Raw genomic sequence first — 14,015 nt, 5'->3', positions numbered from 1 at the left:
GAATAAGATGAAACCCTGCTCTCTCTCCCCTCCATCCTCATCCCTCTCTCCATCCTGCTGCTTCCATCATCCCCCTCCTCTCATCCGACCCCCCCCCCCTCTATTGTGTGCCTGGCTGTCTCTCTGTAATCCAGTGTGTTTCTTTGTGGCAGTACAGCATGTGGCTCAGCTGCACTTTGGCCCCTAATGGACCCAGTCAATGGGGAGAATTGCCACCCTGTTGTCTGTATCAAGGTCAAGTGTGCGCATGTAAGCGTGTATTTGTTTGGTGGGCGGGCGGCTGTGTGGATCGTGTGTATTCTTTGTTTACGTGTGGGCATGCTGGCAGAGTCACGCATGTGTTGAAAGATATCCATGTAAGGGTGCAACTAATATTAGCTGGATTTAATTTAAACTCTGGCTCAGTTAACTTTGTTTTTCTTGAATCGTGCGTTTGTGCTCTGTCACGATATATTCACATTTACTTTCTACTTAACTTATTTTTAAAGTGCATTTCGCTTTTTATTTTTACTCTTATGTATCCTCATAAAAAAACACTGAGCGACACCTGTATGCAGTGCAACAATGGATGTGTGTGTTTGGTTAAAAGTCTGTGTCATCAAACATTTTGAGTGTGTGTGTGCGTGTGCAGTGTGTTTGACCTGGTTCCTTGCTCTCCATTTTCAAAGGGAAACCAGACAGACACAACAACAGTCTGCAGCCGTGCTCAGAGCTCGAACAGAAGCACAGCTGTGCTTTGAGATCAGTGCTGACATCAGCGGGCTCATAATGACAGTGTTAACAATTTTTGCCGTATTGGCCATCTTAAGGTGGATGTATACTCGTGCGTCAGCTCTATGCAGAGGCTATGCCTATGTGAGCATTTATACTTGTGTGGTGGTGTGTCTGTGTCACTCTGCAGTTACACCTCCAAAACATTACTTGGCAGCGGGGTTTCTGTGAAGTGCTGTAAAGTTTGGTTGATTCAAAACACACATTAAACACACATTAAACATGACTTAATAGAGACAGTTTCAAACACAAATCAGCTTCACTATAACTCGCAGCATTCACAGACAAACACTTGTCTTTATCTGGACACGTTTTCCAAACAAATACAACATGCTAACGTTATTAGCACAAGCCTATGGTATTTTACATTGTATAAATTAGCCTAGCAGCTAGCAGAGATTTCCTCTGCTCATATGAAGCCAGGATAAATCACACACAAGACTTAAAATGCTTTTTTTGTGGAGGATTTATTGTCTTCACAATTTATTGTTTCTTATCTGTGAAATTAAAGTAAAGAGACAGGAAGTCTGGGCCGCTGCAACGTGTAGTTACATTTCTAGGTAGGTGGACGTCAGGCTAGGGCATGGGGCACGGCAAGTCTTGCCCTCTCCAACACTACGGCGCCACCAACGTATCGTTGCGACGGACACCGTCATTGTAACGTCTAGATCTACATGTCCATGCACAAATGTCTTTGCCCCATTTCATGGCAACGTGTCCAATAGGTGTCAAGGGCAAGTGAGCACATATAACCGTGTGTTTGTTTGCTGGGCGGGCGGCCTTGTGATCATGTGTATTTTCTGTTTGCGTTTACGCTTGCTGGTCATGTACATGTGGAAAGATATTGCTGATCGAAAACCAAAACAGAGCAGTTACAAGCGAGTCAAGTCCAACCGTGCTGCACCATGTAGTAGAAATGCGGTTGAAGAGCTTTGTGAGGTTAAAAGAGAAGACAAAGTGGTAAAAATATTACTCTCTGTGAGGGAAGATGCATGAGAATAACACATCAAGTCAGAAGCTCAATTAGGAAGTAATAAGCTTTGATGCAGGATGTCCTAATGCAGGATGGTCAGGATGAAGGTGCACTATGTAAAGTAAATGGACTGCATTTGTAGAGCTCCCTTCTGGTCTTCCAACCACTCAGGATGCTTTTACAGTACATGTACCATTACATTCATACACTGGTGACTGAATGTGTGTGTGCTCATCAGTTTCACATTCAGATGTATTGTCAGGACCTGTGGGAACCCTCCCTGGAACAGCCCCGCCCACTTTTAAATTCTATGTGGAGTGGATGGGGGGCGGGGTCATCAGTGTTCCGTGCATCGAAGTGTCACAAAGGGTTTAAAAGATCAAAGGAATTGAAATTGGTAAGTAGCCCCAGGAGATCACATAATTTCAGTCACACACTCGTGTCGCGTACTGAGTCTATTACACAGACGATCTTACACACACACAGTGACTATTTCTGAGTCAAGCAGTCTGTTGGCCATCAATACACATAACGATGGACAAAAGAACAAACAACAGACAGAGACCAGCTGGTAATGCTGCGGGCCGTCGTGGACCTCCACAACATCACCACCATCAGCACAACAATGCCTCTTGGGGAGACCTTGTTGATGAGGAAAACCAGAAGTTATGCCACATCATCAAGAAGAAGAAGGACCAGATCAAGCGTCTGGAGGAGCTGCTCGAGGTCAGAACCAAGGGGTTCAGTGAGGAAACCAAAAAATACGCTGAGAAAGTCTCCAAGCTGGAAACAGAGAACTACCAGCTCACAGTAGCTCTCAAACGCCAAGAGAAAGAGAGCAAGCAGCGATTTGATGAGATGGTTGCCAGGTATGAGGCTGAAAGACAAACTGCCTCAAACCAAATAAAGGAGGTTTTGAGGCAGGAGGTCAAGAGCCAGGTACGGAGTGAGTACCAAGAGAAGGTTGCCCAGATAGAAAAAAGGATCGACCAGATGAGCAAGGAGCAACACAGTCTCCATCGGACGCTGTCAGAGGCAAAAAAAGCGTTGAGCAGCAAAGATGCTGCCCTCCAACAGAGCGAGGAAGCCTGGCAGGCTAAATATGACGCTCTGAAGGAGAAACTCACACTGGACCTGGAAGAAAACAACAAGAGTTGGGAGGCACAGCAAAATGAAGTTAACATCAAGGTCAGTCTGATAGAAGAGCAAGTACTCCAGAGAGACGCTGAGATCCTGCGTCTCACCGAGGACAACAATGGCCTCATCGAAAAGCTCTCGGAGAAAACAGAGGAGCTCTCCCGTAAAGATGATGAACTCCTCCAGAGCCAGAGAGCCTGGGAGGACAAGTGCAACACTCTGGAAACCACCATTACAGAGGAGCTTGCTGAGAAACATCAGGCAGAAGTCAAACAGCTGATGGATGAGAAGGTGGAACTGGAGGACCTCTGCTTGTATGTCAATAAGAAGAGGAAACGCTTCTTGCTGTTTCCAAGGAGGTCTTCAGACGACAGAGAGACCCAGCTGCAGAAGATGAAGAACAAAATGCAGCAGAAGGCAGCAAAAGCAAGAGGAGCTGAGAAGATGGAGGAAGAAATGGAGGCTGCTGATTGTTCAGCTCAGGCTGGGCATCAGTAGCTCCCATAGCTTCTTCCATTTGTGTGGGGTTTTCTCCTGGTGCTCAGGTTCGCCCGTAAGTGTTAATCACATTTAAAAAAAAATGCTCTAGAAAGAGCAGATGAGAAGAAGGAGGTAGAGGAGGAGGCAATTGTTGCCCAGCTCAGCCTGAGCTGGGCAACAATTGCCTCCCAGAGATGTCTGTGTCTTCCAGGTCATTGTACTCATAAGTGCTATATCGTAGGCAAAGGGACACAGGCAAATCCATTTGCCTACGATATAGCACTGACAGAGATGATTACATCTCCTCGGGTTTTTTCCTGGTACTCAGGTTTTTCCCGCCAATGTTCATCACATTGGGAAAAAAAATGCTCTAGAAAGAAAAACAAACTAGAGCAGACGAGAAGAAGGAGGTAGAGGAGGAGGCAATTGTTGCCCAGCTTAGTCTGAGCTGGGCAACAATTGCCTCCCAGAGATGTCTGTGTCTTCCAGGTAATGGTACTCATAAGTGCTATATCGTAGGCAAAGGGACACAGGCAAATCCATTTGCCTATGATATAGCACTGACAGCTTCTGTAGATTGTTATTATCTACTCATGGGTTTTCTCCTGGTACTCAGGTTTTTCCCGCCAATGTCAATCATATTAGACTATACCATCATTAATAAAATTACATCAAATTGGAGTTCAATGTTTCTGTGTCTTTGAATGAAAACAAACTGCATAAATACAATGTTATGACATTATGGAAGGTAAGAAGTGTGAAGTAGTGAATAACATTCTAGTCTATTGGAAAGCTTGTTACTTGTTAGCATTGCCAACCTAGTTAGCAAGCTAGCTTGCTAACCCTGCGGTAGCTTGTAAGTAGCTTGTTCAAATGTACTAACTTCAATTTGGAAAACTAGCTTAGCTCCAAAGTAACACAAAGGAATTTTGAAAGAAGTGCAGGAGCAGCACACTGATGATGTCAGAGGGCTGTGATTGGTTGGTCCAGGAGCATGTCCTACTTGGCAAAATCACGTTGTGGCAAAGTGCAGTTTTCTCCTCCAACTGCACAAGAAAGGTTGTGGCCAACATTTACATCTGAGGATACATTCAGACATTTTACATTCACATACCGGTTGACTTGTTCATGTGTGTGAGGGGCAGACTGTGTGCCGTCAGCTGTTTCTCAGCAGTATAAAAGCGGACAGTTCTTTGCACACAGTTACATTTTAATGTCGTGTTTTATGTGTGCGAGTGGGGAAGACGGTGCTTTGTGCAGCGCACGCCGTCAGCTGTTCCAGGCATGGTTATCTGCACAGAAGGAGACAAGTGTTTTGTGAATGAAGACCGAAGCGACGTGACACAATGAGACGTTTTGTAATTGCACATTCAGAGGGACTGGCAGAGATTTTCTGTACACACTGTCAGCTGTTTGAGGCGTCCTATCAGCATGAAAGGAGAGATAGCCTTTTGAAAAAGACGCTGAATCACTCTCTGTGAAGAGCCTGCGCCGCTGTTATGACCACCATTAAAACTCAGTGTAGGAACCCATCAGGAACATCTGCATCAGAGAGGCAGCGGGGGCCGTTTGTGTGTGTGTGTGTGTGTGTGTGTGTGTGTGTGTGTGTGTGTGTGTGTGTGTGTGTGTTAGTGTGAATGTGTGTGTGTGAATGTGAGTGTGTGCTGGGGGGGATGAAGAGGGGAGTCTTGTCAGTGATGTCCCACACAAAGAAGATAAAACTACTAATGGCCTGGGTTTCCTCTAATGGAACGCTGAGCTGTGTGTGTGTGTGTGCGCACATCAACAAAGCTGCATTCAAAACATCTCTTATTCATAGCTGCATTACGGCATTCAGACCTGGTCTTTCTCCCTCTTTCTATTTACAGCTCCTCTCTGCCTGTACATGTGGGCATCTATTCACATGCACCTACTGTTTCCAGGCTGCAGCGCTGCGCCGATAGGCTCCGTGTGTGGTGATTCTTCAGCGTCCAACAGCGTTTCTGTCTTCCCTGCACCTCATCCCACATACATCACATCATACCACGCTGCAGTGGAAGTGAACGCAGGTTGATTTTTCTGTATATGCACAGGGATTTTTTCGTATAAATATATAATGTTGTCCAACAGGCCAAGGTCATTGAACGTCTCGTACGACACCTACCTTTACTCTTCTTGAGCATTAAGTGAACAAACAGTGCACAGCATAAAAACACATACAATAAACATGCAGTATAAATATTAATAAAGGTGCAAAGCTGCTTTACATGGTGATTACTGACATCTCACAATAGGTGTTACCTAGTTATTGTAGGAAAGGTCTGAGGCCCTGATCACACAGAAAGCATTTCAGCAGCTGGAGGCGGCTTTTTGTAATATTCTTTAGCGAGAATGAAGCTTTTTACTTGCTGTTTTTTGCGATGTGATGCACCTCATGTTTCTGCGCTCTAGGCGCCTGGCATTTTCAGCCAGAGCGCTCTGAACTCCTTGAATCAGAGCAGAAAAGCGCCCCACATCATCTCTGCTTTTTCCCCATTGGTCAATGGGATGATTTGAGAAGTGGGGCTTCTGTGGTGGTCACGACAACAAGTTTACAGGTGGTAAACAATGGAGGAGAAACTGGTGGTAGTGGTTGCTGGATACCCAGAGCTATATGACTTTACAAAGCACAGTTAGCACCATCTCAATAGAAAACAGCAGGCGAACTGTCAAATGATTAAATAAATGGTAGCTTGATCACACGGGAAGGTTGGAATAAGGAGGTGAGCCCATGGTTGACAACAATAAAAAGACGCAGCAAGCATTTTTTTTTTTCTTTTCACTCGTGGCATTCAGTTTTTTGCATTGCAACCTGCAAAACGCTTTCTGTGTGATCGGGACCTAGAGGACATTTGTCGTCTGGCCAAAATCAGTGAATGTTTTTTAGTCCTATTTAGAATGTGGGATAGTGGCACACTTCAGCCTCTTGTGGCTGAAATGATTACTACAGCAATAAATGCCTAAAAGATTATCCTACAAAAAAAAAAAAAAAAAAAAGTATACCTCTGCATCAAATCGATGCCACAGCCTGACGTGCACCTCCCCAGACACGGGGTTCCTACACATTTGGAATTTCAAAATTCCATACTTTTCCATACCCTAATTTCCAGACTTCTCTGCGTTTGTTTTGGGGTTTTTTTCAGAGAATATGCGACACCTGAGTAAATATATCAGTGTATCATATTTCACATGATATTCAATTATTCTTAATAGGCGATTGTAGCCAAGTACCATAATGGCATGCAAATAAAAACTCAGGTAAGTTCAATGTCTGGGCTGAGGCAAAAAGGTTGGGACTCTGGGTGCAAGCGATGCAGTAACGAGACGTCGGTGTTTTTTCCTTTCACGTGGCTCAGAATCGCCTTCTCCCCCATGTTGGCGATATCAAACGATTTCACACAAAGCTTGCATCTACCCATTTTGAATCACGTGAAACTCGTCTTCTTGTCGAAGGTGCAGTGTTGGAGTGAAACTTGATACCTGGGGGGCTGGAGGAGGGTCATGGGGCAGCGGACTGGACATACCACTTGTCAATCAGGTGGCGGTATGTTTTCTGAGACGTTTGCTCTCACACAAACTGTGCTTGGCCCGGCATAAAACACGATACGGATTGATTCAATTATTTTTGGAAATACCTTATTTTCTATTTTAGAGTGGAAGAGCCCTGGTTTCCGGTTGTAGGCTGTTTGTAGTCCGCGTGATATTGACCAGTCACGTTTGAGCCGGCTGCAGTTGTTGCCAGGTTAAACAGTCCGTGCGGTGAACTAACGAGGCGGAACATAATTGGCGTCACTGCAAACTCTGAATCCATCACAATGGTTCAGCATATTTACTTATATATAAACGGAAGTAGGAAACAGAAATTTGCCTCCTCCGCCCAAATCAAACCGGAATGCCAAAAAATCAGGGGTCTGCCCCCAGAGGCTGTATCGCCGTCTGCCGGAAGTCAGACGCCGAATACAGCTGATGGGTTCCGAAATGCAGTGACGCAGACCTCCTGTCTGTCTCTGTAAGCTGAAACCATTTCCCTCAGTGGAAACAAAGCTTTTATTTACTTTAATTTCACAGATAAGAAACAATAAATTGTGAAGTCTTCACAAAAATAGCATTTTAAGTCTTGTGTGTGATTTATCCTGGCTTCATATGAGCAGAGGAAATCTCTGTTTGTCGCTAGGCTAATTTATACAATGTAAAATGCCATAGGCTTGTGCTAATAACATTAGCATGTTGTATTTGTTTGGAAAACGTGTTTAGTATAAGACAGTTGTTTTGTCAGTGAACCTTGTGAGTTGTAATGGAGCTGAATTTTGTAACGTTACCTTTGTTAAATGTTGCTGTTGTCCCTGGCTTCATATGAGTAGAGGAAAAGTCTGCTAGCTGCTAGGCTACTTTATACAATGTAAAATGCCATAGGCTTGTGCTAATAACGTTAGCATGTTGTATTTGTGGGGAAAATGTGTCCAGATAAACACAAGTGTTTGTCTGTGAATGCTGCGAGTTATAGTGAAGCTGATTGAAGCTGGTAATGTGTTTTTTGGGTGCATTTTGAATCGACTTAACTTTACAGCACTCCATAGAAACCCCCAAGGTCACCTAGTGTTTTGGAGGTGTAACTGCAGAGTGACACAGACACACCACCACAAGAATAAATGCTCACAACAGTTTAGGCCACATGTGTAGGCTTTGCATAGAACTGACAGTCTTTTGACTTGTTATAAAAGTAAAGGTATTTCTAATAACACTCACAAAGACTTTGTTCTTTTTGTCCCAGTAAGGCTTGAGCCACAACAGTGTGACAGTGACCCAGAAACTGAGGCAGCTAAATGGAATTCAGCCATCATTATTTTTATTAATTACACCTGGTCTTTTCCCTCTGTGACATTTTGAAATGTGCTCCTGGTACATCAGCTATTTATTGTGGTAACAGCCGGTGTGGATGAAACTGTTGAGTTTGTGTCACTCTCACATCGTCTCATCTCTCAGCCAGTTTTAATGAAGCGTCCCTGTAAAGAGGGGGTTTGGGTCAAAGCTCTGGGTACATGCAGATACACAGCGCCCTCTTGTGGTAAAAGTGAGGCAGCATAAAACGATGTAAAAACACTATAATCAGTAGAGTGTATACACTTTCACCACACATCTGGCTCAAGTGAAGAAATGCTGAATGAGAAATCTGACGGATAAAAGAATAAAATTATTCCTCCACCCTCCACTGAACCCTCTGAGCTGTGTGACCCAACATCTGTGGAGGTGATTTGAAACCTGACACACACACACACACACACACACATCAGGCCTCCTCACACCAGCTCCTCTGTTCTTACACAGACACACACTCACACACTTTTCTCGTCATGTGCTGATGTGTGGATATGTTGTTGTATTTATTCTTTGTGTCGGAGCTGTTTGTTAAAAGCACTTCAGAAATAAATGTGTCTTAACTGGACTCACTGCCACGTCAGTGAGGGAAATAAATTAGAGCCCAAAACTGAATGACTTCATTTGCTGAGCGCAGTATGTGCATGAATTCATCTAGATGGTGTTTGTTTAGAAATGTTGACAAATAATAACAGAATACAATATTCTGCTAATTGATATTGATATTTGATGTTTATGCTGAACATGTAAAAAAAGACATGAACATACAAACCAGCAGACAGACAGAAATATTTACAATTAATTAAAAGCAAATTGTCAGTGTATAGTTACTCTGATTTACACATCTGAAAAGGAGCAGGAGGAAGTATAAACTTATTAAATCCCACATCGTTTCCTTAAGACTTTTCTAAATAGACCTGTGGATAGTTAAGTGAGTAGAAGATGAACTGACCTCCAGAGGACTTGAAGTTAAAGATGAAACACACTTTTCAACACTTACAACAAGATCAGTGTATTTAGTTTTGTACAATTTCAGAGTGAAAACAATGAAAGGAGCACCAAAGTTTGGGCACCCCAAGACATGTGAGCTCTCAGACAACTTTCCCAGGGTCTCAGACCTTAATGAGCTTGTTCACAGTCATCGTTAGGAAAGGACAGGTAAAGCAAATTTCAGCTGACTCCTGAAACCTTGTCCCAACAATCAGCAGCCATGGGCTCCTCTAAACAGCTTCCTACTGATGAAGACTATAAGAAGACAGCAAAGTCTTCTGGTAGCTGTTTCCTCAGTTTGTCGTGTTAGTAAGAAATGGCAATCGATTGATAGATACATAGATAGATAGACAGATAGATAGATAGATGGATAGATGGATAGATGGATGATCGATGGATAGATGGATGGATGGAACAATGGATGGATAGATAGATAGATAGATAGATAGATGGATGGATAGATAGATAGATAGATGGATAGATGGATGATCGATGGATAGATGGATGGATGGAACAATGGATGGATAGATAGATAGATAGATAGATGATAGATGGATGATAGATGGATAGATGGATGGGTGGAACAATGGATAGATAGATAGATAGATAGATAGATAGATAGATAGATAGATAGATAGATAGATAGATAGATGGATGATAGATGGATAGATGGATGGATGGAACAATGGATGGATAGATAGATAGATAGATAGATGGATGGACGGATCAATGGATGGATGGATGGATGGATAGATAGATAGATAGATAGATGGATGGATGGATAGATGGATAGATAGATGGATCGATGAATAGATGATGGATGGATGGATGGATGGATAGATAGATCGATAGATAGATAGATAGATGGATGGATCGATGAATAGATGATGGATGGATGGAATTTGTCCTGTTTCTTTAGATGTTTTAAAGATATTTGTCTGTTTGCAAATCAGTGATGAGCACATACAGCTGACTTTAATTTCAGTGTTAGATTTAGTTTAGTTTTATTTGATTGCATAAAACACAAGAGTACATACTACACATGCACGTTGGCTGACACAATCGAGGATAAAAACACAATAAAGTCCAGGAATTAGTTCCATTGTGGTCCTCATACATACAAGGTGGCAACCCACATGTGCGGCGCTTAAAGCTCCATCAATAAAACCATTCAAAAACATACACAACTATGGTCACAATAAAAAAAAAGAAGGGAACAATCATATTTGAGCCAGATACGTCTTCAAGAGCTGAGGCAATTTTCACATAGGAACCTTTTCCAAAAGCCAGGCTTTTATAAGAAATTTGAACCGTCTTAAATTGGAAGCTAATTTAATAACCAAATCCAAGCCGTTCCATTGAAAAGCCCCAATGTAAGAAAAGGATCCTTTACCGATAAGAGAGTTAAACTTATACAAGCGCACATCAGCAACACTGGCTCTTGTAGAGATACTGTGTACTCCCTAACATGTTGAAAATAATTTATTAAATTATAGCTGCTGCGCAGCGATGGGTCAGGTCCGGGCATTTTTAGGCAATTCTGAGCAACAAGCAGAAGAATTGGAAGACATTTAGGAATTTAGCAACACAATCTGCCTTTTGCATCAGCTGAGGCTTGAACTCACAACCTCTGAGACTAAGAATCAACTTCTATCTCACTGAGCTAATTAGTCAGTGACAGTTCATGTGTAGCTTCACAAACTGACTAAGCCAGACGTGCAGGTTTAGCAGCCGTCCATGCATGGAAAAGCAGATTTCAAACCACTGTAAAAAATTCAGTTATCAAAACAAAAATCTGAAAATACACATATTGCATCTAGACAGCATGGAGATGTTGGTAATTTGTTTTAACAATGACTGATTTGCTTCATCAGTGAAAAACTGATGTTTAACTAGTTGAGCTATGTGCAAAGTGAGAGGCCTCAGATGGTTTCACACTGAAGTATTGACACTGGATCTTTGTGCAAAGTTTGGTTTATTTTCAAGCATGAGAAGGCAGATTTTCTAACAGGAAGAAGACTTGAAGATGTTGCACAGTGATCAGTCACGCTCAGGCAATTTTCAGCAATAAGCTGGAGCACAAGAAGATGAGTACATTACAATGTGGATTCTGCACCAGTTGAGGCTCGAATCCGCAACCTCTGGAACCTAAGACGGTCATCTACCACTCTGAGCTAATTAGCAAGTAGCAACTCAACAGCGGCTTCACAAACTGAGTAAGCCCTTCACTGCTGTGTAGGAAAGCAGCCATCCGTGCATGGAAAGGCAGATTTGAAACCACTGTAAAAAATTCAGTTATTAAGACAAAAATCTGAAAATACACATATTGCATCTAGACAGCATGGAGATGTTGGTAATTTGTTTGTAACAATGATTGATTTGCTCCATAAGTGAAAAACTGATGTTTCAAACTGCCATTTTTACATTGACTCCAATTGTTCACATTAGAGCAAAATTCAAAATGCTGTCAAAAATTCAGTTTTTGAGATAAAGTTCTGAAATTTGCCACACATCATCTACCATGACTCTAGAATTTTGTCTTTTTTTCATGAACATTGAAGATTTATTTAGCAAGAATTTGCATGTATATGTTTACAGTACCGTTTACAGTCAAACATTTTGATGCACTGTAGGCTCAATTTTTGATAAATCAAAAATCTGAGAAACGTAGTTTTTGTAGGACAGTCTGAAGATGCTCTGTAGCAAGTTTGGTGTCAACTGAGCAAAAACTGTGGGAGGAGATAGGTTTAAGAAGTTTTACAGTTTTTGAAAAAAACAGAGTGATGAACTTCATAATTTTTAATGGGTTTAAATGTACCAAAGTTTCTTCAGTATTGGGGCTACAGTTTGATGAAAGTTGTGAAGTTGTAGCATGTATGGTTGATTTGTTATGAATTTTCAAAGTTTTGAACTTTAGACGCTTGCTGTAGCGCCACCATCAGGACTATTGGCTTGAGTTTACAGCTGAGGATATCTGGCATGAGACTGGACCTTTGTGCAAAGTTTGGTGAGTTTTCACCCATGGGAAGTATGATTTCCTCGGAAGAAGAAGAAGAAGAAGAAGGAGAAGAAGACCTAGGATTGCAATAGTGTCCTGGCACCTTAGCTGCCCGGACCCTAAAAATCAGGGACAGCACCATAAATGATCTTATGTACCATACACAGCCTAGATAAAGTGACTCTTGCTTCAACTGGAAGCCAGTTGAGTTCTTTAAAATGGCTCCTACCTATGTGTGACCGGGGGCCCAGACCTAAAATCACCCTCATAAGCCTGTTTTGGGCAGCCAGGAGCTTGCCTTTGAGAAGTTTAGTTAAACTCTCAAACCAAGAGGTACTGGCGAAATCAAAATGACTTAAAATTAAAGAGTGAGCTAAAACTAACATTGACTCCCTGTCGAGCAATCTGGAGGTTCTTGCTAAAAGTTTAGTGAGGCCAGAGACCTTGCCAAGAACTTTGGAAGCCATAATGTTACCATCCAAACTGCTTTCAAGAGTACAGCCGAGGTGCTTGACAGATGAGGTAGCAGATATCGTCTCACCATTTAGTGTGACCTTGAGATCCGAGGACTTACTCAACCTGTTTGGAGCCAAAAAGAACAGCCTCGTTCTTAGGTGCAAAGCCAACATATTATCAATGAGCCATGATGAGGTCCTTTTATGAATACAAACCTTTGGGGTTTGCTTCTTGCCTGTTATTTTATTGTATGCACAAAAAAAATAAAGTAAAACAAACCAAAATAAAATAAAAAAGTAAAGTGAAATAAAGAGTGCATATCCTGAAAAGGTGACAACACAGACAGCAAAATTGTTAGAATATAAATGAGATACATTATTATGAGTATTGTTGTTATTATTACATCTTATGTGTTTATATATCAGAATCAAAATCAGAAATATGTTGTTGCTCCCAGGGGGGGGCTGGGATGTGTTACTGTTGCTCTTATATATAAAAGCAAACAGAATGATGAATAAGAAATAAAAAATAATTTTTGCCAGAATATATCACACAATGTCTATATATAGAGAGAGAAGAAGAAATGTAACTGTATAGGTGGGTTAATAACTAAGAGAATTATCAATACATGTGTTAATCACCTTCCTGTAGCGAGTCATAACGTGTTCATCATGTCCCTCACTGTATGTCAATGCTGTCTTTGCACCATGCATGGCTCAGTGCTCTGCAGCCTCTCTGTGATGCTGCTCTCCTCATCACACCACCGTGCACGTGCATCCACCAGAAAACGTGATGGTGGCTGTCGCATGATGGCTCGGTGTCTGCGGGAACCAATAACGGCGCAGAACCGGAGCCAGTGTGGATGAATTTGGGAATAGCGCGCTTTGCAGTTGGTTTGCGGAATTTACTGACAGCACCGAGTCCAATGGCACGTCCGCGCAGTGCATTGTGGGAGGCGTAGTCATATAGCAGCGAATACAGGGTAGTCATCACAGAGGCGGTTGTACGCTCTCTACTACGTTTCCCAGAACACACCGCGGCGTTGAAGCTGTGTGTATGCAAGGCAGAGAGAGAGAGAGAGGAAGATTTAGGAATTCGTCTGCAGACTTGGAGCTGCGTTACAGAAAAATGGTGAGTCCACAAACTAAAACCAAAATATGTTGTTAAATAATTCGTGTTCTTGCTAAAAAAAAAAAAAAAAAAGACGCAGATTTCCCGCTTCCGGTTAGCGGAGTTTGTCGGAGGCGGTTAGCGGCAGTGATTGCTAACAGAAAATGTAACATTAGCTAAGTTAAGCTAGCAGAGGAGCCACTTTAG

The 14,015-nt window shown here is 42.3% G+C and overlaps 1 protein-coding gene across 2 annotated transcripts in view; it reads left to right on the top strand.

The window, feature by feature from the left end:
- The first annotated feature begins 13,703 nt into the window (after positions 1-13,703).
- The window catches only part of traf7 (TNF receptor-associated factor 7), a 29,084-nt gene continuing 28,772 nt past the window's right edge, over positions 13,704-14,015 (top strand). For both annotated transcript variants that reach the window (XM_049561055.1, XM_049561056.1), the window contains exon 1: positions 13,704-13,829. The gene's annotated coding sequence lies outside the window, so the exon portion shown is untranslated. The remainder of the gene's footprint in view (positions 13,830-14,015) is intronic.

Source organism: Epinephelus fuscoguttatus, linkage group LG19 (genome assembly GCF_011397635.1).
Source record: "Epinephelus fuscoguttatus linkage group LG19, E.fuscoguttatus.final_Chr_v1".
Taxonomy (NCBI): Eukaryota; Metazoa; Chordata; class Actinopteri; order Perciformes; family Serranidae; genus Epinephelus; species Epinephelus fuscoguttatus.
Note: the sequence above shows the minus strand (reverse complement) of the source record. Positions and strands in the feature narration are given on the sequence as shown.